At 36.8% G+C, this 22769-nt stretch overlaps 1 protein-coding gene across 2 annotated transcripts in view; it reads left to right on the top strand.

Annotated features, from left to right (window-relative positions):
- Positions 1 to 22769, top strand: part of LOC138306304 (BTB/POZ domain-containing protein 6-like) — a 78604-nt gene that overhangs the window by 21293 nt on the left and 34542 nt on the right. The gene's annotated exons all lie outside the window — the stretch shown is intronic.

Genomic DNA, 22769 nt, shown 5'->3' on the forward strand with positions numbered 1-22769 from the left:
ATTAAATTTCGCTGTAATTCTGATCAGCAATCTTATAACCTATAACAATGAACATCATTTTCCTTAATTGTACATTGTAGCGATATATTTTTCTAAAAATATATGAATTAAATTCCACAAAGCATCTACACATCGACATTCAATAAAATAGTGTTAATAATCATCCTTAATTTTACATATCAAACATGTATCATCCTGAATGATATTCCATCTTTAAGCAAAATTCCATTTGGAAGGATATTATTAAATAATTTCCATTTGTATATTTTTTCATCATTCTCTATGATGTTATTATTGATAAATTCAAATAAACCATGATAAATCGAACCAGTATTTTCTAGCTGAAAAATACCTTCCCACATACCTCTACAGTACGAAAGAGATTTCTTTTTCTAATAAAAGTAGAATAAAGAAATTTATTATTCACATTTGCAATTTAACACCAACACCTTTATCAAACACCAGAAAATCATAACATGTTTGTACAGTCGTACGTGCGTTATCTCATTTCAGCTTATCTTTCCATTCTTTCGGAATAGCTTTCTTTACCCGAATTACCTCACTTATCCAATTTCTTGTTTCTTTTAATTGTCGATAAATTTTCAATTCATCTATTCCGTCATTACCAATTATATCATTAATGAAGATTAGGTAGATTCAATCCATGTATTGTAGATAAGGGAACTTCCATTAATTTTGATGTATTTGTTTCCCCAAATGACCTCCTTACAAATATCTCGATAATTATAATCAACAAATGGTTTATTACTTTCCCTGAGTTTCAACCACGATTGCAATATATTGATGTAAAATTTTGGAACATAGTTTTTTTGGAGGATTGCGTATAGTGTGTTCCGGAAACATTTGAATTAAAACATCAATATTGGATTCAACATCCCGAATAAATAGACCACCTTCCGATTTATCACCAATCATTACACTACGTTTAACACGCTCTGGTCCATCGTTCCAAATAAATCGATAAATCTTCCTTTCAATTTCCTTAATTTGATCGTTACTTATATATTGGACACTTGCTAAGTACGTAATTTGTGGTATCAATAAAGACTGCACCACAACAGATTTTCCTAACATGGACAGTTTTCTTTTTTTCCAATTTTTAATTAGGGCATCAATACTTGTTATTTTGTCTGCCCAATTAAGATTTGAACATACCTTTAAGTTTGTACCAAAGTATATACCTAAAGACTTGATTTGCTTAACCCAGTTTTATACCCATACAGGTAGTTATTTTTATTTTTGTTACAACCGAAGTATAACCCCTCCGTTTTAGATTTGTTTAATTTTAAACCAGATACTTTCCCAAACTGTTCAACAATATCTAATGCTCTATTGATGTCTCTATACATCAGAAATAACGTAGTGTCGTCGGCTAGTTGAGAGATTATTATTTTCCTACTTCGTATTTTGATACCACTAATGTTTGCATCAGTTTTCATATTTCTGAGCCATTATTTCCGTTGCTAGGACGAAGGTCAAACATGAGAGGGGGCAACCTTGCCGGATACCACGTGACACCACGTAACTTCCGGTTAACCAGTTATTATTTTTAACACAGCTTTTGATATTGGTATATAACACCTTAACCCATTTAATAAAAGATTGGCCCAAACCAAACTTATCTAAACATCCAAACATAAAATCCCACTCTATCGTATCAAACGCTTTAGTGAAATCTAAAAAGAGCAAACACGAATCAATATTAAATTTCTCGGAATAATCTATAATGTCCTGAATTTGTCTTATGTTATAACCAATAAATCTGTTTTTTATTTATATTATCCGTTTTGATCTGTACTTACCAGGCGTTGCATCTGTGGTTTAAGTCTTGTTGCCAATACATAAGCCGCTATTTTATAATCTAGATTTAACAGAGTAATTGTCTCCAATTTTGTAGCAATTTTGGGTCATTCTTCTTATAAATGAGAGTTACAACTCCAAGTTTCTGCGTATTACTTAACTCACCTTTCCTGAATCCGTCATTTAGAGACTCCAAAACGATATTTGCGATGTCATTCCAAAAAGTTTTATAAAATTCACCAGTAAGACCATCACTACCAGGACCTTCGTTCAACTTCAAAAGTTCTTCACTGCGGCTGTACATTCCTCTATTTTCAACTCACCTTCACATGATAACTTTTCGTGTTCCGATAACGTATAATTAACATCACAGCTTTCAACGTACGTAGTTATCTCCTTTTTATCAATACATGGACTGCTATAGATATTTGAATAAAACAATTCAATTTCTTTTAATATTTTCTCGGGGGTCACTTACAATATCATCATCCTGCCTGATACTTGTTATTTTATTTTTCGTTTGCCTTTGTCTTTCCATCCCTAAAAAATATTTCGTATTTTTCTCCCCATTTTCCACCCATGCTACCCTTGATCTTACCTGTGCTCCTCTGGCTTTTTCCTCATAAAGAGATTCTAAGTTTCTCCCTAATTCCGATATTCTTTCTTTCAGCGTTTCATTTGGACTCTGATCGTTTTGTATTTGTAGATCAGCTAACTGTTTCTCCATGTGCCGTATCTTTACTGAATCACTTTTACTTCTATTCCTGCAGTAATCTATTGGCTTATGTTTGATATTTACTTTACTGTAATCCCAAAACTGAGCCATTTTTTAACACGGTCTGCTCTTCTTTTAAATCTTTTATCACTTTTCTTATCATTGTTTTATAACCAGCTTCTGTAATAAACTGTTATTTAATTTCCATATCCCCATACCCTGGGCGTTTGCATTATGTTGTATTTTAAGAGATACCGCTAATTATATATAAATGGTCAGTATACTTAATTTGAGCAGGACGAATGTCACATGAGACAATGTTGCCCAGGTTCTCTGAAATCAGAAACATAATCTATACGGCTAGCCTCACCTGTACTCTTCCGACGCCATGTGAATTATCTTTTAAATTTGTTCTTAATCCTCAAAATATCAATAAGCTTATTAAATTTTAAGAACAGACTAAAACCGCAGGTTTTTCTCAATACAGTTTTGTTATTATATCTCAAAATTCTATCAGCGTGATCAATAACTTCATTACAATCGCCCCCTGCAATAATAGAGCCTTGAGCGAACTCATCGACCATTTTCTTTACATTTTTGAAAAATATATTTCGTGATTTTTCGTCATTTGGCGCATACACATTTACTAGCGTATAGTAATTATCCGCCAGTTCAATATTAATAATCAATAAGCGTCCATCTATATCTTGTCTAACTGATACAACCCTGATATCGGTCTTTTTGCTTATAAAAATAGACACACCTCTACAATTGGACTTACCAAAGCTATTGAAATTGTTAGCGAAATTTGTAACTTCAATTTCCACTTTATTTTTAATATCATTGGTAAAAAATGCGTTTCCTGAAGGAACGCGATTTGAAATTTCTGATGCTTCAACCATTCATATAATCTATGCCTTTTCCCTTTGTCCCTTAAGCCCTGTGCATTAATGGAGATAACATGCAAATTATTTTGTGTTTTTTAGGTTTTTTTTTTTCTTTTCCTGTGGATGGCGGAGTCCTGGTTTTCGAATTACTTCGATCCCTGTCGCGCCCTGGGGTTTTCGTCAGAAACCTCTCCATAGACCCCTGACTCAAGCTCCTCTGGTCGTCGGCTGGAATACTTTTTTTGTCCCCGACTCTCTGTCGTCTCCTTCTGTCCACTCTTCTCTCTGACGTCACTTCCGTTCCGTTCCGATCGCTCACTCTCCTCACAGTCATCAGTTCCATCTGGTAATGTGTTATCAGCGGTACTTACGACAGTGCCTGGACATTCAAATTGTCTATGACCCTCCTGTCCACAAAAGTTACAGATCCAGCCCTTCTGACATTCGGATGCCAAGTGTCCCTGTCCTTTACATTTTATGCAATGTGTACTGGATCTCAGCACCCCCCTGGGCCTATATTTTCCTGTTTAGGTTGACCGTAGTTTTTCTCCATTTTTCCTTATTATTATTATTATAAACTTCTGCATACATTTCAACGTTTATTAGATTAACACATAAATCAGGAACCTGTAGTCGATAAATTTGTTGGGTTTTTTTCAGTCGATTGCAGATATATCCATTAGACAGATGAGATTTCCTTCGATCGGATGTTTTGAATGTTCACGCATCGCGCATGGACATAGGGGTTGTTTACACTCGCCGAAAGATAATAATATGAAATAGTGACTAGGTCGTTTCTATTTATTTTCAGTTTTTCTTCATTTTGAACAAAATTGTTATACAAACTTTTAAATATTGTTATTAACACAAAGTACACAACTTTTACAATTATTTTTAGTTCTATAATTCTTTTTTATCTTTCATTACATGATTTTTTAACGATTTAGTCCCATTAAATATCGATCAAAATAAATGTTTAATTTCAATTTATAACTGGTTTTTTTTTATTTATTCAAACATTACTAAATGCAACAATTTAGCAAAGACATTTATCATATTTTGAATAGGTTAATTATGTTAATTAATAAAAATATTTAATGAGAAAACATATACTTCATATAAATAACAAACACTTTTTTTCATGTTTATACATTTTTTATAGTTAAAGACCTCGCTTTCATATGCATTCACACACATATATGACATATATAAATTGGGGGCCGTTTTAACTGGGCCGTTCTGACTGGGGGCCGTCTTTACAGTGGATCCGTTTTAACCACGTACCCTCGGAATCTCCAAACCGAACACAACTCTTCTGCAATTATCTTTGGCACAATACCAAAGTAATATAAATAGAACAGTGACATCATTTATATGACTTCAATCACACATTCATAACTGTCAAATTACATTTTATCGGAATTTACAACGTTTACCGTTATGGTAGAGCCTAGCTTTTATTCTATAAAAAATGTGAAATGATAAAATTTCTTTATTGGTATGTGCATCAGCAGGACATTTCATAAAATGATTGCTTTAATCCACGCAAACTTATACTTTTGTTTTTATTACTTCTTAATATTTTATTATTTCTGAGTGTTTATTACGTCTTTCTATCAAAGTACCCCTTTTTCACATTAAGCCATAATATTTGATTAAAACATTAGTTTATTTATTGTATAACATAATAGTGTTATACTTGAAAATACTTTAGAAAAATGAAAGATTATTGGTAATGTGTTAGACTGGGCCACCAGTCTTTAGAATATTAAAAACATCACTAAAATTCATCTTCAGACCAGGATGAAATGATCTAGTAATTGAATTCTGCTTATCAATTGGCATATGGTCTGATATCCATACTGTTACGTGTATCAACTAGAAATCATCTCAATTAATCAAATTAAACTCAGGATAAATTTTGTGTTTAGCGGAATTTCCAAATTTGAGAATTTAAGGTTTTGTCTAAAAAACGGCTATTAAGCATTAAATAAATCAACTTTTATGATTATTTTTTTGGATCGTGATTGTTTTTTGCTAAAGTTGCATTAAAAACGTTTTCCTTTAGAAACAGTATACTTGTATGTAGTAAAATGAATAGGGACCATAAAACCCGTCATCAAGTTTGTAGTCGATATCATTAAAGCAAACTATAGAAATCAAAAGGAGAATTACACTGGGGCTTGATGTCAAACGCACAGTCTTTGTGGATATATAGGGAACTGTACCATTACATATAGAACATCAAACCGAATGAGCCGAAATGCTTCAAGGTTAATAAAAGAATTGAAATCATATCTGCCTCGTGTGGTTCAAATTTACTGTATTATTTGGTGTGTTTATCATACAATATAAAGGATGGTTGTGTATAATCATGTGATTCTATCTTATCAATATCAATTGACAAATGCAAATAGAAAATAATGGCAGAAAAGAAACAAAATTAATGATATATTGGTCAAATCCAACATCAAATATTGATAAAATGATACCCTTTATTGATAAGATCAGTTACTATAATGATAAAACTATATAATATAATGAAAATTACAAATTCATAATTTTATACATGTAGTATATTTGAACCATTACGAGGCAAGCTATGGCTGTTTCCAATATTGTAGATTTGTGTCTACTTGTTAATTTACTATTCCCATTAATGAAAACGGTGAAAAATTAATCACCGACATTTAAATTACCTGAAAAGTATAAACAATGAAGAAGTTCCACAGTGCCACGTGGAACATATGTCTTTATGCAATAGACAGTTTAAGTAGTCACTTAGTATACAACAGTTATGTCATATACTTTCTGGTGCAACCGTGCAATAAAAAATGAAAAAAAAAGAAGCTATTATTGAAATCATTAATACAATGAGCGTTTTTTTTATTCTATAGTTTAATGTCGCGATTCGTAATGGAAACTGTCGAAAATCAATAAACCATTATGTCTTATTTTCTATCAGGTTGTAAGTAAGACGAAGTGAGTACTTAGTTGTTCTCATATAAAATTTATCAAGTTTTTTCCAAACACAGAAAACTTGCAATAGTATTTACAACAGGCAAACGCACATTTGTATTTTAATAGTATAACTCTGATCGGGGGTTTAATTAGTTGTGTGTGTGAGATGTGTGGCAAATACTCGGCCATAAGTACTTGTGCTCAATCTCTCAGGTTTCGACCAGGTTCGAATACCTGGGTCACAAGACAACCAAATGTAACTATGAGCCAAACATAATGAAACCCGTCAAAGACCGGGGAATCGAGCACCGCCAATTTATGCTATTCTAGTTACCCTGCGATTTTAATAGATTACACTTTTTAGAAAAAACCATATGAGTTACTGGAAAATTGTATTATTTTTAGTTAATTATTTCTATTTCCTCAAAAACGAGGATCTTACAAAAACTAAAAGCAAATTTCCACCATATTTTGCGGAGGTTGGTATATCTTTACATTACAAGTTAAATATTTCACCACGGTTAGTTTGTTACTGGTGTAAACTCTAATGATAAGTTCCTTATAGACGAATTACATTTTTGTGTATGTAAAATCTCTTTCTGGATATGGGATTTCAAAAACTTCTTGAGCCGTCTTTAAAGAAAAGTTCGTATTTTTTCCTGAGACAGTAGTTGATTATTGAATGTATGCACAAATCCAATTATAAGTATTATTTCTTCAAACAGTGTTTCTTGTGTATTATATATATAGATACATATCTCGGGTCCATATTATATGACCGGTAGTTGTAATAGGTTCAGTTTATGCGCGGCCATTTTTAGTTCAAAGAATCATCCTTGCCAAAGGCACTTGATGAGAAAACAAAAGGTTCTACATATTTGTTTATAAACAACAAGATAGCAGATGATTATACCAATTTCATTTTTCTGTTCCATCGAATTATTTTGTGTATGGCATCATGATGCCATATTCAAAAAGGAATTCATATTCGTGACAAAGAAGTAGAAATACAATGTATTAACAATTGATTAAAAAAGCGTTTGCTTAATAATTATTTTGGTCATTTTTATTTCCTCATTTCTGTACTCGGGAGATATGTTCTGCTATATATGTAGGTGTAAACATACCTTTGTGCTTCATTGATAATGCATTCGTCGTGTTTGTCTTTACAGCATAGCCTATTATCCTGTCCTATATGAGGAACTAAAAGACAGAGGAAATGGGGAGGTGGATTGTTTTAGCCTAATGGCAACCGATACAGCCGTAGCCGTAGGGAGGATAGTATATTCCGGTAACTGTAAATGTGATATAGCCTATAGTCATAAAAGTCTGCGATTCTTCTGTCAAAAGGGGTGTGTGATGCAGGATTATGGAGGTAGGTTTCCGTGGCTAATTTGCGGGTAAAATCACGCATAGACTAATTATCCCATATATATGCTATGTCGGTCAAAAAAAAAACTACGACGTACAGTTAGTGTAGATGGATTTATCACTCAACCAAACATTATCTTCAATTGAAAATCTATCATTCGTATCGTTTGTGGAACTTAATATCCATTCGACTCCATCCTAACCAAAGGTCTTCTGAATGCTTAAATAGTTTATGTTAAAGTTCATTGATTACATAATAGGTTTGTCATTCATCTTTCAAAGGACATTGAAACCTTTTTTTTACTCTTTTTTTTAGTTTGATATCTCAATTTGATTTTAAAATGTTTTCTGTACATAAAATAATACCCATTCATTTTGAGGGACAATTTCCCTGGCAGTATGCGAGATACAGTACATAAAATGATAATAAATGCGTTTCATTACATAGTGTTTTTTATAATAACAAAATGAATGGAAAGTAATTTTAGTTAATGCTATCATAAAAAGATATTCAAATGTCATAATTTCAAAAATTTAATTAATTCATATCAACGTCATCAACAATGAATATATGTTATATATTACTCTTTCTTAAATCATGTACATTGTGGCCACTGTAAATGTGTGCTACATGCCACATTATTCATGCAATCAACCGGCAACAATTGAGGAATATTTAATGTTTACCACGCTTGGTATTAAACTTAATGTTATACATCTGTTTTCAATGTTTTCTAGTATTCAATAGCACCATCCATTTGTGGTAGAAACCAGGTCTAACGATCAATATCACAACTTCACTTCGTAAGATTAGTTTTCCCGGCATTAAAGCTTTCAACTTTCGATCTGATCAAACAACATATGTACAGAATTCTAATGCAAATTGTCTTTATATAGTTATATGATTTTTTTAAAGTCTAAAATAGATGTTGCATTTATCGGAGAAAAATATAGTTGAAACGCTGATATGCTAAGCCAAAGACTTATCTCAATATAAACAGAATGATCTGATTATTATTAGACTTTAATTTCAAAAAAAATAACTAGAGAAGTAGAAATTGAGGGAAGGCGGCCTTGTTCTTACAAGGTCTATTGAGAAACAAGTTTATACAACTTATGTAAATCACTCTCGAAGACCCGGATGTTAGCGCGCGAGGGGTCTTAGTATGGGGGAGAAAACCAGAGTGCTCGAAGAAAATTCCACGTGATCGGGCAGGTAACCCCTAACCTTTTCACGTCCGTGCCGGAGATCGAACCCCAGCCCGCTAGGGTGGAAGGCGAGCGGCTTGACACTACACCACTCGACCAATAATTTATTATTGTTGCGAAGGCATATACAAATATATCTGATATCCTTGCTTTTATTTTGTTAGATATTCCAAGTACACAGACGTAAACGGTTTTGGGGTTATATAGTTGCTGCCATCGTTGTAGTTGTTATAACTTGCGTAATTGTTTGTAAGTAACTGCTTGAAAAGTAGATACTAGTATTAAGGTAATAAGATGCTATGGTATATCAAAACATATTTATAATAAAAATGATACAAACATGTAACACCATAATATACTCGGTTTGTTGTTTTATCTTTTCATAACAATTTTTTTTATCTGCAATCAATAGTTATATTTGGTATGCTATGCTATTTCATTTTACTAAAGCAGTGATATGTGGAGGTCGATTTCATCTCGGTTTTTCCATTTTCAAAAGAAAAACAAAAATCGAGACAATTTATTCCTATTATGACGTCATGAACGGTTGATATTACAGTTGTGATATCATAATATCACCACGTTGAGTTCTTTGGGAAGATGTCCACGAGTACATGGGTTTGAAAAAGTAACAAATTTGATTCGACTCCATGAGTTGTTTGTCCTCCAAGGGGATTTGTCGGAAATATAAGGACCGTAGGACTAATTTTGTATTAACTTTTGTGTATAAATTTATTGCAACTATTTTTTAAATCTATTAGTAATAAATTTCGGATTGTAAACCTTGTTGTCGGGTGATAATGATTGAATCGTTCGGCTTTGAATTGAAAGTAACATCTATTTGAGCTAGTTATTTTCTTCATGTTATACCAATGAACATTGGTCCATGTACAAACATTGGGTCAGCTTTATTTTAAAATATTTTACCTTTCGGCCTTCTGGACCCTCTGGATCCCTCCTCGAATCCACACTGAAACACTGTTAACAACAGACAACGACTGTTTACTTCCCTGATCCTTACATTTACAGTCCGAGGGACAGCCTGTTTACCTGCGAGAGAAAGGATACACTACAGTTGTTGTTAGGTCTGGCACGACCCCCCCAACCGGCTTCTGTGATCACAGGAGCAAGGGGACTTACGGAAGTAAGTTTTAACGGTGGCCTATTGTGGTCAGTGTTACATCATTCACACAACCATTATTTATTCAACCGATATTGTTAGGTGTACTCTTACAATATTTGGCATTGGTTAGGATTTTAAGCACCCTGTTTTTAATCTAAGGTGATTTTTGTCGTATTGGCTTCATATATTTACATCTTAAGGTTGTTACATGGGGACATATACAATTTATGATTGTATAAGATCTCTATACCAATGACCTAACACTAATGTATTATATTGTTTTGACCTAGTATAGTGTTATTTTGTTATTGTAGTTTGCAAAATTCTAGCCACAAAATATACAACAAAATATATGCATATCTTCAGTTTAACGCGCATATATACAGTCTTTGTTTGTAAGTAATCGTTTGGTGCAAATTTTTGTTCTACCAAATAACTATGGAAAACTATGTTCACTAGTGGTTTTATCATGCACAAGGACCCGCCGCTTGTTTGGACTGCGATTCAACTTTACAAAATGCCCCCAATTTGCCATGTCACAATATCCAAATAAAGGACTTGATGTGTATTTCTTTTGTAAAGTCGTATCCGCACAACACATGTGCTCTTTAAACATGCTAGAACACAATTGTAAATCATAGTGGCATTAGTTATTTGGTGACAGAAATATAAATCCGAAACCCAATGGATTTGCGTAAGTAAATAGTACATTTTTTTTCTGTTTGCATTATTTTGCTAAAATTTAAATGCAAACACAAACAATCTAGAAACTCAACACAGTCAATACCTAATGTTAGGTCTGATACATACACACTTTTTTATCAACTTAGCTAATGTTCAACTAAACCTAAGAAGTTTTATATATGGCACTATAAAATATCAACTAGTTTAGTCAGGGTTTTAAAAGTCTCAACTCACGCTTAAGACTTTTATCTAGCAAATAATTAGGGCGTTTTTTGTGTTATGTGTATAGATGTTAATAATCCTTTTCAAATTACGTGTTTGTCCTCATTTTAGACCTACAACAAGAAGCTGGACTTGAAAAAGGTTCCCATTTTTCGGAAGGTTTCTAAGTCAATTGTTGTACAGTGTGACTGATAACCATGAGTAACAAAGATACATGTATCTGTGTGCCTTTAACGGTCGCCCCTCGGTAAGTGCAAGTTCTTTATACATATGTAAAAAAACTTTAATCTAAATTTAAAATGTACTTCTGCTCAGCATTTGCTGGAAGGTGGAAACGACCTAATAAAAAATTAAAAGACTAAAGTTTTGCAGAGAAGCTCAAGTTCAACGAATAAGGCCATAAGTGATTTACCTTTACTGGGAGTGATAAAAACTAGATTTATGAAAATATATATAACACATTGGAAATTAGATAAATAATGTATGAACATTTTCTAGAGGATAACTAAAACAACAAACAAATTTAATCGAATAATTATGATTGACAATAAAAATTAAACAAAAATATTTCGGATACAGTGACACCAGGTGGTGGATAAACATGGGTAAACAGACCGGTCCATCCCCGTTAATGGTACCCCCCCCCACCCCACCCCCCCCCAAATATGACCTTTGTTCTCCTCTACCCAGTATGTCCCTATCCTCGGGCCTCCACGTGCTCAATTTACATTGTTAGACAGGTTATGAGATGACTAGTACATCATCCCAGGACCAGGGACCTGCACAGAAAATAACGGATACTTCCGGACGGGAAAAGTGGCCGGAGCTGTACTAGTTAAAGACCTATCAAATCTACGTTTTGGTTGTTATGTTGGTATTGGAATGTTTAAGTAATAACAATTATGCATCCCTTGCTCCTACTTTTTTTTAATTTATTGCTATGAAACTTCTAATTTATTGAATGTGGTTTTATAAATTCTTGTATGTATGTTCGTATTGGACATGGTATCGTTTTGTTGGTATTACTTCCCCGCGTGCTCGCGTAACGGGGGTTATTTATTGGGGTGTGTAGTCGGGCGGAGACGGGGCAGTCCGGCGCGATCGCTCTGTCTTTGCGTGGGCCGGCAAGTAACGGTAACTATTGTATTTACACGTTGGGAGGCTAGACAGGGCAGTGGGAACGGTTGGATGGGGCGGCCTATGGGCGAGGGTCGGTGGGCGCAGCGGTGGTGGGCAGGGGGGGTTTGGTTTTGTGGGCTGGGGCGGCCTAGCCGGGCATTGATAGGGTTTTGTGTGGTTCCGTGGGCGGCGTGAAGTGGTTGGGGGGGGGGGGGGGGGATTGAGATGCGAGGTGGGGGGGGTTGCGCTGGTGTGGGAGGAGGGGGCGGATCGAGCAGAGGCGGGGATTCTAGCAGTTTAGGTGCTCTAGAGCACGGTCAGGAAGGCTACAGTGTTCAGGGCAGGTGGTGGGGGGATGATGGTGATAGTGTTGGAAAGGGCATGGTGGGGGTACTAAACTGTCGAACAAGAGGGGATGTATGAGGTGCGTCCGGAAGGTTGAAGTATAGGGGCGAGAGTACAATGGAGGCCGCAGGGGAGCTCGATCAGGAGGCGAGGGGGAGAGGGGTACCCCATGTCGGGGAGGAGGGGGGGGATAAGGCTGGAGCCAAGGGGGTGTGTAGGGGAGTGGACCGGGACCTGTGTTGCCAGGGGGGAGCAGTGGGGGGGGCGAGGGGTCGATAGGGGGCGGGCGTGTGGGGTGAAGGGGGGCGTATGCGGATGGGGGGAAGTGGCTAGGGGCAAAGGGGGGAGGTAGTCAAGGGACAGGGACGGACAGAGGAGGGAGGGAGTAGGAGTGTGGTGAGGAGCGGGAAATTCGGGCGGTAGAGGTGACATGGGAGGAGGGCTCGGCCTCACATTACACCAAGATGGCTGAGCAGATGGAGAGGGGTAGGGGGGGGCGGGCGTCGGCAGCGTGTGGAGTAAGCCTGTGGTGAGAGGTGGGAGGGGAGAGGAGCACAATCGAATGGGTGGGGATGCGCGGAGAAGGGTGGGAGTAGGAGAGAATGCGGGAAGAAAGATCAGGGGGAGTTGGGCGGGGGGGCGGCGGGAGTCCTGGTGGAAGGGGGAAGTGGAGAGCACACCAAGGGGGTACTTTAAAATTCGGGGGGGCGTGGGAGGGAGGTTGCGATGACCGAGGGTAGTGCCGGGACTTGGAGGGTACGACCGGGATGGATGGCGAGTGGGGACGGGATGGACGGAATGTGGGGGGGGAGAGCGGTGCCGGCAAGGTGGGATGAGTGGGGGGAGGGCGAGTCGGAGGGGGCAGGTCTGGGTGATGGGATAGGTTGGTGATAGCATGGATTGGGGGGCGGGGAGAGGAATTAGGGGGGGGGGGGCATTGTGGGCTGTGGGTAGGGGGGCAGGGGAAGATGGATGCGGGCGGTGGGGAGGTCAGGGGGGCGAAATGTATTGGGAACGGGATGTAGATGTGGGGGTGACAGGCGCGGAGGAAGGGAAGGATACTAGTGGCTGGGCGGGGGGAGGAGCGGGAAGGGTAAGGGTGGGTGCGATGTAGGGTGGAGGAGAGGGGGGCTGAGGAGGCGAGCGGGCGGAGGGGGGGGGTGAACGCCGGCGCCAGTCGGGGATGGGGGGGGATGGGAGTGCGAGGGGGGGGGAGTGGTAGGGGTGGGGGAGGACTTAATGAGGAAGCGGGGGGTAGTTCGAGGAGGGGGAGAGGGGGGTGTAGGTGGCGGTGGGAGGGTGCGGGTTAGGGGGGAAGCAGAGGCGTACTTTTTGAAAATACAAAATCAACACAACTCAGGGGGGGAGGGATAATGTGAGGCGGGGCTTAATAAGAGGGGGTCGGGGTGGGGGACTTGACGGGATTGGGCGGGGCGGGGAGAGGGATGAGCAGGGACAGTGAGGGGGGGGGTAGGCGGGGACGTGTGGGGCCGGGAGGTGGGGCGGAGAGGGGAGAGGTACCGAGGGGAGGGGGTAGGATTTGGGATCGGGGTCGCTTGGGGGGGATAGGAGTGGCGGAGGGAGGAGGGGAGTTGGGTGCGCTTGGGGGGGGGATCCAAAACTATCGCATAAATCAACTAAATTTTTGTTCAGCGAGATTGGTCGCGGTGGGGGGGTGAGGGTGTGGGGGGGGAGATAGGAGGGAGCGAGGGGGGGGTGAGGGAAGCGGGGAGGTGGAGCAGTGGGGGTGGGGGAAGGGGAGATGGGGTGATGGACAGGGGGGAGGGCGGGGAAGTGGTTCCGGGAGCGGAGGGGTGAGGAGGGGGTACGCGCGGACAAGGGAGCAGAGGGGGGCGGGGGGGGGCGGGGCGGGGATGGGGGTAGGGGGCGTGGGAGACTGGCGGTGAGGGGGGGCAGGGGAGTGATGAACGGGGGTGGGAAGGGGTGGAGGGATGGGAGTGGGGAGAAGGAGTGGGGGGTATGCGGACGCGTAGGGAGGGAGGGGGGAGGGGATCGGGGTGGGAGGGGGGGGGGCGGGTGAGGGAGGGGGGGGGCCGGGGGAGGAGAGGGGCGTGGCGCGGGGATATCAATATATCTAATTAACACCTAACAAAAACCAGTGGTGGGGAGCGATGAGGTGGGTCATTTCAATCAGTCACTTAACAAGGTAACAAGGTGAATGCCTTAAGTGCCTGGCCAGGTTCGATTCAACTCTTCAGCGGATTGTTATTAATCAGAGTTATGGCCCTTTTGATCTTAATACAAATGTAATTTTCCTGCAGTTTCTGTGTGATAACTAAAACAAATGTATTGTTAAAACTTGGTAACAAAATTAAAGGCTTTAAGGGATTCAGCCACAAAGTTCGATCGCTACTTTTGGCAGTATCTTATTAAGCAGAAGTCCTGGGTCCTTTGAATTAAAAAATAAAAAAGTCATTTTTTCTGCCACTTCCGTACAATTAACAAGTAATAAATATTCATACCGAAATTCTTCAAACCTGGTAACAAAAGTTAAATGTCTTACTTCCGAATAAAGGACTTCAGTTTTTTTTTTTCATGTTTCAATCAAGGTTAAACCTAACCTCATATAATATTTTTCCAACAATATGTCCTGGAAAGCGGCGGATTTGAAATTCCACGAATTTGCTTGTTACAAACATATTTTGATATTTTTATATCTTTCGTTAACTTCATTTTACCAGGATAAATTAAATGCAAATGACCTCGAAAATCCTGACATTTGGATGAGAAGTACTGTTCTAGTGAGACCTAATTCAACTCTGTGTGCGCCACGACCTGTACAGCGCCTGGGTATGAGTCGGAGGGAGAGATGATGGCTACACACACTGTCAGAGTTGACGGTCTATGGACGGCACCTCTCCCATCCTGTCAAAGGTAGAAAAACATGACGTCTATAGTCCGTCGAGTAGTAACAATGCTTTTGCAATTATTAATGGAGGTATTATTGCAAAAAGGAATAAACAAATTTGGCACTTTAGTAGATAAATTATCAATAATCTTGGAGTTCGATTATTGCTGCTTCCTCAGTTATCTTCCCGAGGGTTTTTACAACTTTTTGTGATCCCAGAGGGTAGGAATTTTATCCAATTCATTCATATCCAACGTCATGAAAGAGTATTTTTCTCTCATATCCTCGACGTTTATTTATCAATTTTTACTGCTTTTGATTTTCCGCTATTTTTGAATATAACATGCGAAAGAAACAACCGACTGCATATTAATTCTCTAAACATGATAATTTTCAAACGCACAAATTCGTATTAGTTGATCTTTTTAATAGTAAACCTAGCCTAGTTTCTAAAAGAAAAAAAAAACCGACCAGTATTACACTGTGAAGGTTAAGAGAAGGAATAAAATTCGACAATTGCAAAATTGGCTGAATTTGAGCAAGTAAAGTTGGACAGATATTCGTTTTTTTCGTTATTCGATTAACGAAATACTCTCTAACTTTACCTCTTAAATGTACAATTTCAATTTCAAAACAATTATTTTATTGATATTATGTACATCAATAGGATTGGACATCAGGCTACGCCTATTTAAGTCCTCTCCAGATCTTATTTTAAAGTATAATACATGAATTCATTCTGCAATTAATTAATACATATATTTATATATAAAAATAAATTGAGTTAGTTACAGTATAGTGATAATAATATTGATAATTACTAATTAAAGGGGGATAAACTCCAATTTTATTTTTAGTAGAAAATGTTTCAGAACATTATTGGATTTCATATTCCTAATGATTATAGTTTTTGGATTAGGGATAAGAATCATGCTCATTTATTGACAGACTAACATACATACACCACCATGAGATATTTGGCCAAAAAGTCCCTGTGCTTATGCACAATGACCCCATCCCTTTGGAATATGTATGAGAGTCTGACAACAAATGAGCATTTTGTCTTCAGTTGAATATGAAAAAAAATGGTAGGAGATTGAATGCAATTTTTTTTTACTATTAGAGTTAACCAACATATATGGTTATAACATGTACTGTAGTTTGATTGTTCAATTAGATAATTATTATAGTATAAAAAGATTCTTAATATTCAATAAACAGTATTCAGTATCCATCCAGCCAGGATAGTTTAGAGTAAATTAGAAATAAATATTAACATATACAATAGTTTAGATGTTTATTTGCACTGCTAGATAGTATTTTGACTATCAAGTAATTAGATATTTAGATATGGGTACTTGTTACTTGTTTATTATTTGCCTATATATGTGGAGGGCTATGATACATGTATATAAAATATGTTTTATCAGAAATCAAATCTTTTAATATGGCGTATATATTCAATTCGCGCATTGTAAAATATCTTTGTTAATATCATTATTGCAAAATTTACATCCATATAATAGTGTTTCAATGTTTAAATGATTACGATTATCTGGTAAACCTAACTTCTGTATTCCCTGTATAAGAAACTGCTCTCTGTTCATAGAAGTGCCTACAGTCAAAATAAAAAGTGATATGAATTTTCATTGGTATAATAACAGGAACAGGCTGGAGAGTCTCTTAAATGATCGTGATAAAGATCAGAGTTTAAGTTACTTGCTTGGTTTCGTAGCTGGACAGAATAATGTTATATTTAAGGTCGCCATGATATTTAAAAATATTAGAAATTTCTGTAATAGGAATCATAGTAATAGTAATCATTATCAATTTTGATACTTTTTTTAAATTGTTTTAAGTGAATATTAAATATGAGTTCTATATCTGTTTGATTAAATTCTCTTAGCATTGAGGGAATAAAGCTGTTGGAAGTATAATTCAGTTCTACAGAGGGGGGGGGGGGGGGGGGATTAAACAGGCGATTATTCCTTAATGTGTAAGGAGTATTATTATTATCATTAAAGAATGGATCAATCAAATTAGTAAGATATCTAGGGGATTCATTATTTACAATTTTAAACATCAATATTGATTTTTGTAGTTTTCGTCTGAATGCAAGTGAATCAAGTCCAACTTCAGCATAAAGTTGAGATGTTCCATTCTTCTCAGGCCTGTTATAATTCTTATTGCTTTCTATCTGTACAGATTCTAATAAGTCTTTATCTTGGTTTGTACAATTATCCCAAATGACATCACCATATTCTAAAAACAGGTCTTATAAAGGATGTATAATTTTTATAGGCTCTTTCTATCTACATTATGTTTTAGTAATCCTTAAAATATTTAGTCTTTTAGAGGCCTGGGTATAAATATTATTTATATGTTTGGATCCATTTGGACCATTCGTTGTGTGATGTCAAGAGAAAACTCTGGATTCAAGCACACTCTAGAAAATGTTTACAAATTTATCTTCAAAAAAGTGTTCAATTTGGGTGGCGTAACGTTTATATTCTAGGTACCAATCTTGGTTTTACATGTACGATTTCTAAGCGATATAAAACGAGTCTTTTAAGTCATACTGTGGTTGCTTTTAGCCAAATAGTTTAAATATGCTTTGGTATAATGACATTTACCATTGCTCAATTGCTTTAAAATAGGTATGTTTACTATTTTGAAGGTTACAGGCAATAACAAACGGAGAGTTCTCGGCGATATCCTGTTTACGATTCGGTTCCCGATAATGGATCAGACGTTCTTCCTGGACCAAGTCTGTGTCGATGATGTACTTACAAATGATGAAGTTGTTGATATTCTCATGTTCATCCGTAAAAAACAAGAAAAACGTTTCCACCTCCCTTCAATACCAAGGCAAGGCGCAACGGGTACCGAATGGGAAATTTGTACCGGTAGAACGAACAATGGCGACATGAAAGATGCTGAGAAGTTGTTTACGTAATCATTTTCAAATATTCATAGAATTTTGACCTAAACCTCAAAGCAATTATGATGGCACTTGAAGAGGTCATCTGCAAGATACTTTCGAACGAAATGTTATCATTCTGATCTGGGCTGCTTTTATTCGCTTCTCTACACCAGACAAGTGACGGGGACTGAAAATGACTGCGAGTTAAGAAAGTTCGAGCTAGCGAGGTTCAACTTATTACTTGAAATAATCAATACAAAAAATGCGTTTTAATATGTTTCCTGGTCATTGTTTCCGATGAAGTGATAGTGTTACCATCGTACTAGTCATCACACATAAAATGTTGACTTATTGTGTAACACTATCTTTTATATAAACCGTACATAATGTGTTGGAATATTAAGGACATACTGGCCGGTACGTCATATCTTCTTAGTTGTCTAAATACAAATAAACTATAACGGATGCTGTATTTTAGAACACACCTGGTTGAGAAAGTAAAGCATGTCTTTTGATATGTTTGAAGGCAGTTGTTACTCGCATATAACACAACCAGTCTGTAAAATTGTGCCACTCCATTATAAGTATAATATTAGGTATATATGGGGTGGGGTGCGCTTAATTTGAAGGATGTGAATATGGTGTAGCTATAGTTGTTATCCAGTATATAGCTGATGTTTTGTGGAAATTGATAAATGACTTCAGATTTTAAATGACAATGTCCTCGATTACAGATATTTCTGAAATGTTCACTGCAGTCATTTACTATTATGTACAAAAACGTATTGGTGGGGTATTCATTGCAGTAGATTTTGTTAAAACATGACTCATCAATAATCTTACATTTCATTATTGAGGTAACCGAATCTGTTATTTCACTGCATCTATCAATAAAAATTGTTTTGAACTTTAGATGCTGCATGTTCATGTTTGATAAAAAAAATAAAATTGTTTTCCTAATTAACTGTTAATTGCGAGTAAAATTGTTGTTTTTGGCTGATGTTTCTAAAAATAGACCTTCCAATAATTTGGTGTTTAGATGAAGACTTTGCCGGTGTAAGATTTTCTTAAAGCATTATCATTTGTTGACATGATGTTCCAATAGTTCCAAAATATTTTTGGTGTAACAGTACCCGAAGTGGGTGTACTATTTCGGTAAAAATATGACGTTTCTAAAAAAAGACATCCAAGAGCTGATTGTCTGCAAAGCTCTATATAGAACATAGATGATATAGGAAGATAGTTTAATACTTAAATTTACATTATTAACTCATTTTGGGGGTTTTACATTAACATTAAGATAGACTTGGAAAACTGTTCATCAACGGCGATTTAATCCTAACGATGGAACAGCCATTTTGACGGTGATCAGTTGACGTCACCATGTCAACATTAGTGACTTCATAATGGTCTCATTTTGGGTGTCAGTTATGCCACCGTAGACTTCACTTTGCCTTGGTTAGTTTATAAAGTTGCAAGTGAATGTAAATATAAAATATATATTCCAGTTGTTCTAATGGTTTTTATTATAGCAGGATAGATGTGCGAGTACACACACATGTATACTCAATGTTAAAACTTTGTTAATTACATGTATACATTTCATATAACGAAAGTGTAAAAAATAATTAGCCATAACAGAACATGTATTGCGTTGTATCAATTAGTTAAGTAAAATACATTCATCCTTCATTTTCGTCATCTATGACTACGTATTAATAAAGTGCACTGCGTGTAATATTGACCAAGTATTTCATTGTTAATAGAATGCCATCACAGACATGTTTGAGCAATGTTTTTTTGATATATAGGGATTGGATTCCGTTTTTATGTTAACCATGTTTGTATGGACGCAATTCCTCTAAGAATATATTCAATATGGGGCGCCGCGTCCCATATTGAATATATTCTTACAGGAATTGCTCCATACAAGCATGGTTAACATAAAAACGAAATCAAATCCGTATATTTACACTCACACGACTTTTTATTTATATTTTATGCAATAAAATCGTCACTTGAAAGTGACGTAATTATTCAATAAAAGTCGGTCAGAAGTGGGAGGAGCTTACTCAATTAAACAACGAATGATGACTCTTCACGTAAGATAGAATTATTCATCCGCGACGAAAAAAAATCAATATTTTAGTGTAAAATAAACATGACAAACAAAGTAAAATTTCAGAGATAATTTTATTTAATCATATCAGAACTTTGAATAGGTATTCAATTTTGCTAAAAGTTAATATATAGCGTAATAACAAAGTATTTGTACTCGGCCACATGTGTGAACTCGGTGACCGTTATTGTGCAGCGAGGCGAGGCTGACGCACGCTTACACACTGGAGTTTTCCGAAGTTGTCAAAAACACCGATGTTCAAGTAGCTAAATTTGTTTGAGATTGTCGTCTGACTTGACGATATTACATCCTTCGAAGCCATGTGATTATATAATCTACGCTTAGATCCATATCGCCATCGATAGATGAAACAAATTCACTTGTGTTCGATGGATACAATGTACATTGTATTTGTGGTGACGCGTAACTGTCAACACGTGGATTACTAGCGGTGCATGTTTTATAATACACATGATTAAATTCTCCAAGAACAAATACAAGAGAATATGTTGATAACTGACCTAGCTCTGTCAGAGGGTCTCACACCCGTCAACCCCAAAGACTCGATCGTAGGACACAGACACAGAGGTAATGTTTACATTTGACATCCATCATTTTTAACAAAAATCGCCCCGGTCGGGATATTTTTTCCCGTTTCTTTATACAATTGTTCATTTCAAAAATGTTTGTATCGTATATAAATATAAAAACATAAAGGGATTGGATTTCGTTTTTATGTTAACCATGCTTGTATGGAGCAATTCCTCTAAGATTATATTCGATGGGGCGCGTTAGCGCCCCATATTGAATATATTCTTATAGGAATTGCTCCATACAAGCATGGTTAACATAAAAACGAAATCCAATCCCTATATTAACACTCACACGACTTTTTATTTATATTTTATGCAATAAAATCGTCATTTGAAAGAGACGTAATTATTCAATAAAAGTCGGTCAAAAGTGGGAGGAGCTTACTCAATTGAACTGCGAATGATGACGCTGCACGTAAGGTAGAATCATTCATCCGCGACGAAAAAAAATCATATTTTAGTGTAAAATAAACATGACAAACAAAGTAAATTTCAGAGATAATTTTATTTAATCAGATCAGAACTTTGAAGTAGGTATTAAATTTTGCTAAAAGTTCATATATAGCGTAATAACAAAGTATTTGTACTCGGCCACATGTGTGAACTCGGTGACCGTTATTGTGCAGCGAGGGCGAGGCTGACGCACGCTTACACACTGGAGTTTTCCGAAGTTGTCAAAACACCGATGTTCAAGTAGCTAAATTTGTTTGAGATTGTCGTCTGACTTGACGATATTACATCCTTCGAAGCCATGTGATTATATAATCTACGCTTAGATCCATATCGCCATCGATAGATGAAACAAATTCACTTGTGTTCGATGGATACAATGTACATTGTATTTGTGGTGACGCGTAACTGTCAACACGTGGATTACTAGCGGTGCATGTTTTATAATACACATGATTAAATTCTCCAAGAACAAATACAAGAGAATATGTTTATAACTGACCTAGCTCTGTCAGAGGGTCTCACACCCGTCAACCCCAAAGACTCGATCGTAGGACACAGACACAGAGGTAATGTTTACATTTGACATCCATCATTTTTAACAAAAATCGCCCCGGTCGGGATATTTTTTCCCGTTTCTTTATACAATTGTTCATTTCAAAAATGTTTGTATCGTATATAAATATAAAAACATATAGGGATTGGATTTCGTTTTTATGTTAACCATGCTTGTATGGAGCAATTCCTCTAAGAATATATTCGATGGGGCGCGTTAGCGCCCCATATTGAATATATTCTTATAGGAATTGCTCCATACAAGCATGGTTAACATAAAAACGAAATCCAATCCCTATATTAACACTCACACGACTTTTTATTTATATTTTATGCAATAAAATCGTCATTTGAAAGAGAGACGTAATTATTCAATAAAAGTCGGTCAAAAGTGGGAGGAGCTTACTCAATTGAACAGCGAATGATGACGCTGCACGTAAGGTAGAATCATTCATCCGCGACGACAAAAAAGTTCAATATTTTAGTGTAGAATAAACATGACAAACAAAGTAAATTTCAGAGATAATATTATTTAATCAGATCAGAACTTTAAGTAGGTATTAAATTTTGCAAAATGTTCATATATAGCGTAATAACATAAAGTATTTGTTCTCGGCCACATGTGTGAACTCGGTGACCGTTATTGTGCAGCGAGGCGAGGCTGACGCACGCTTACACAGTGGAGTTCTCCAAAGTTGTCAAAACACCAGTGTTCAAGTAGCTAAATTTGTTTGAGATTGTCGTCTGACTTGACGATATTACATCCTTCGGGGCCATGTGATTATATAATCTACGCTTATATC

The sequence above is a fragment of the Argopecten irradians genome, chromosome 13 (genome assembly GCF_041381155.1).
Source record: "Argopecten irradians isolate NY chromosome 13, Ai_NY, whole genome shotgun sequence".
NCBI lineage: Eukaryota > Metazoa > Mollusca > Bivalvia > Pectinida > Pectinidae > Argopecten > Argopecten irradians.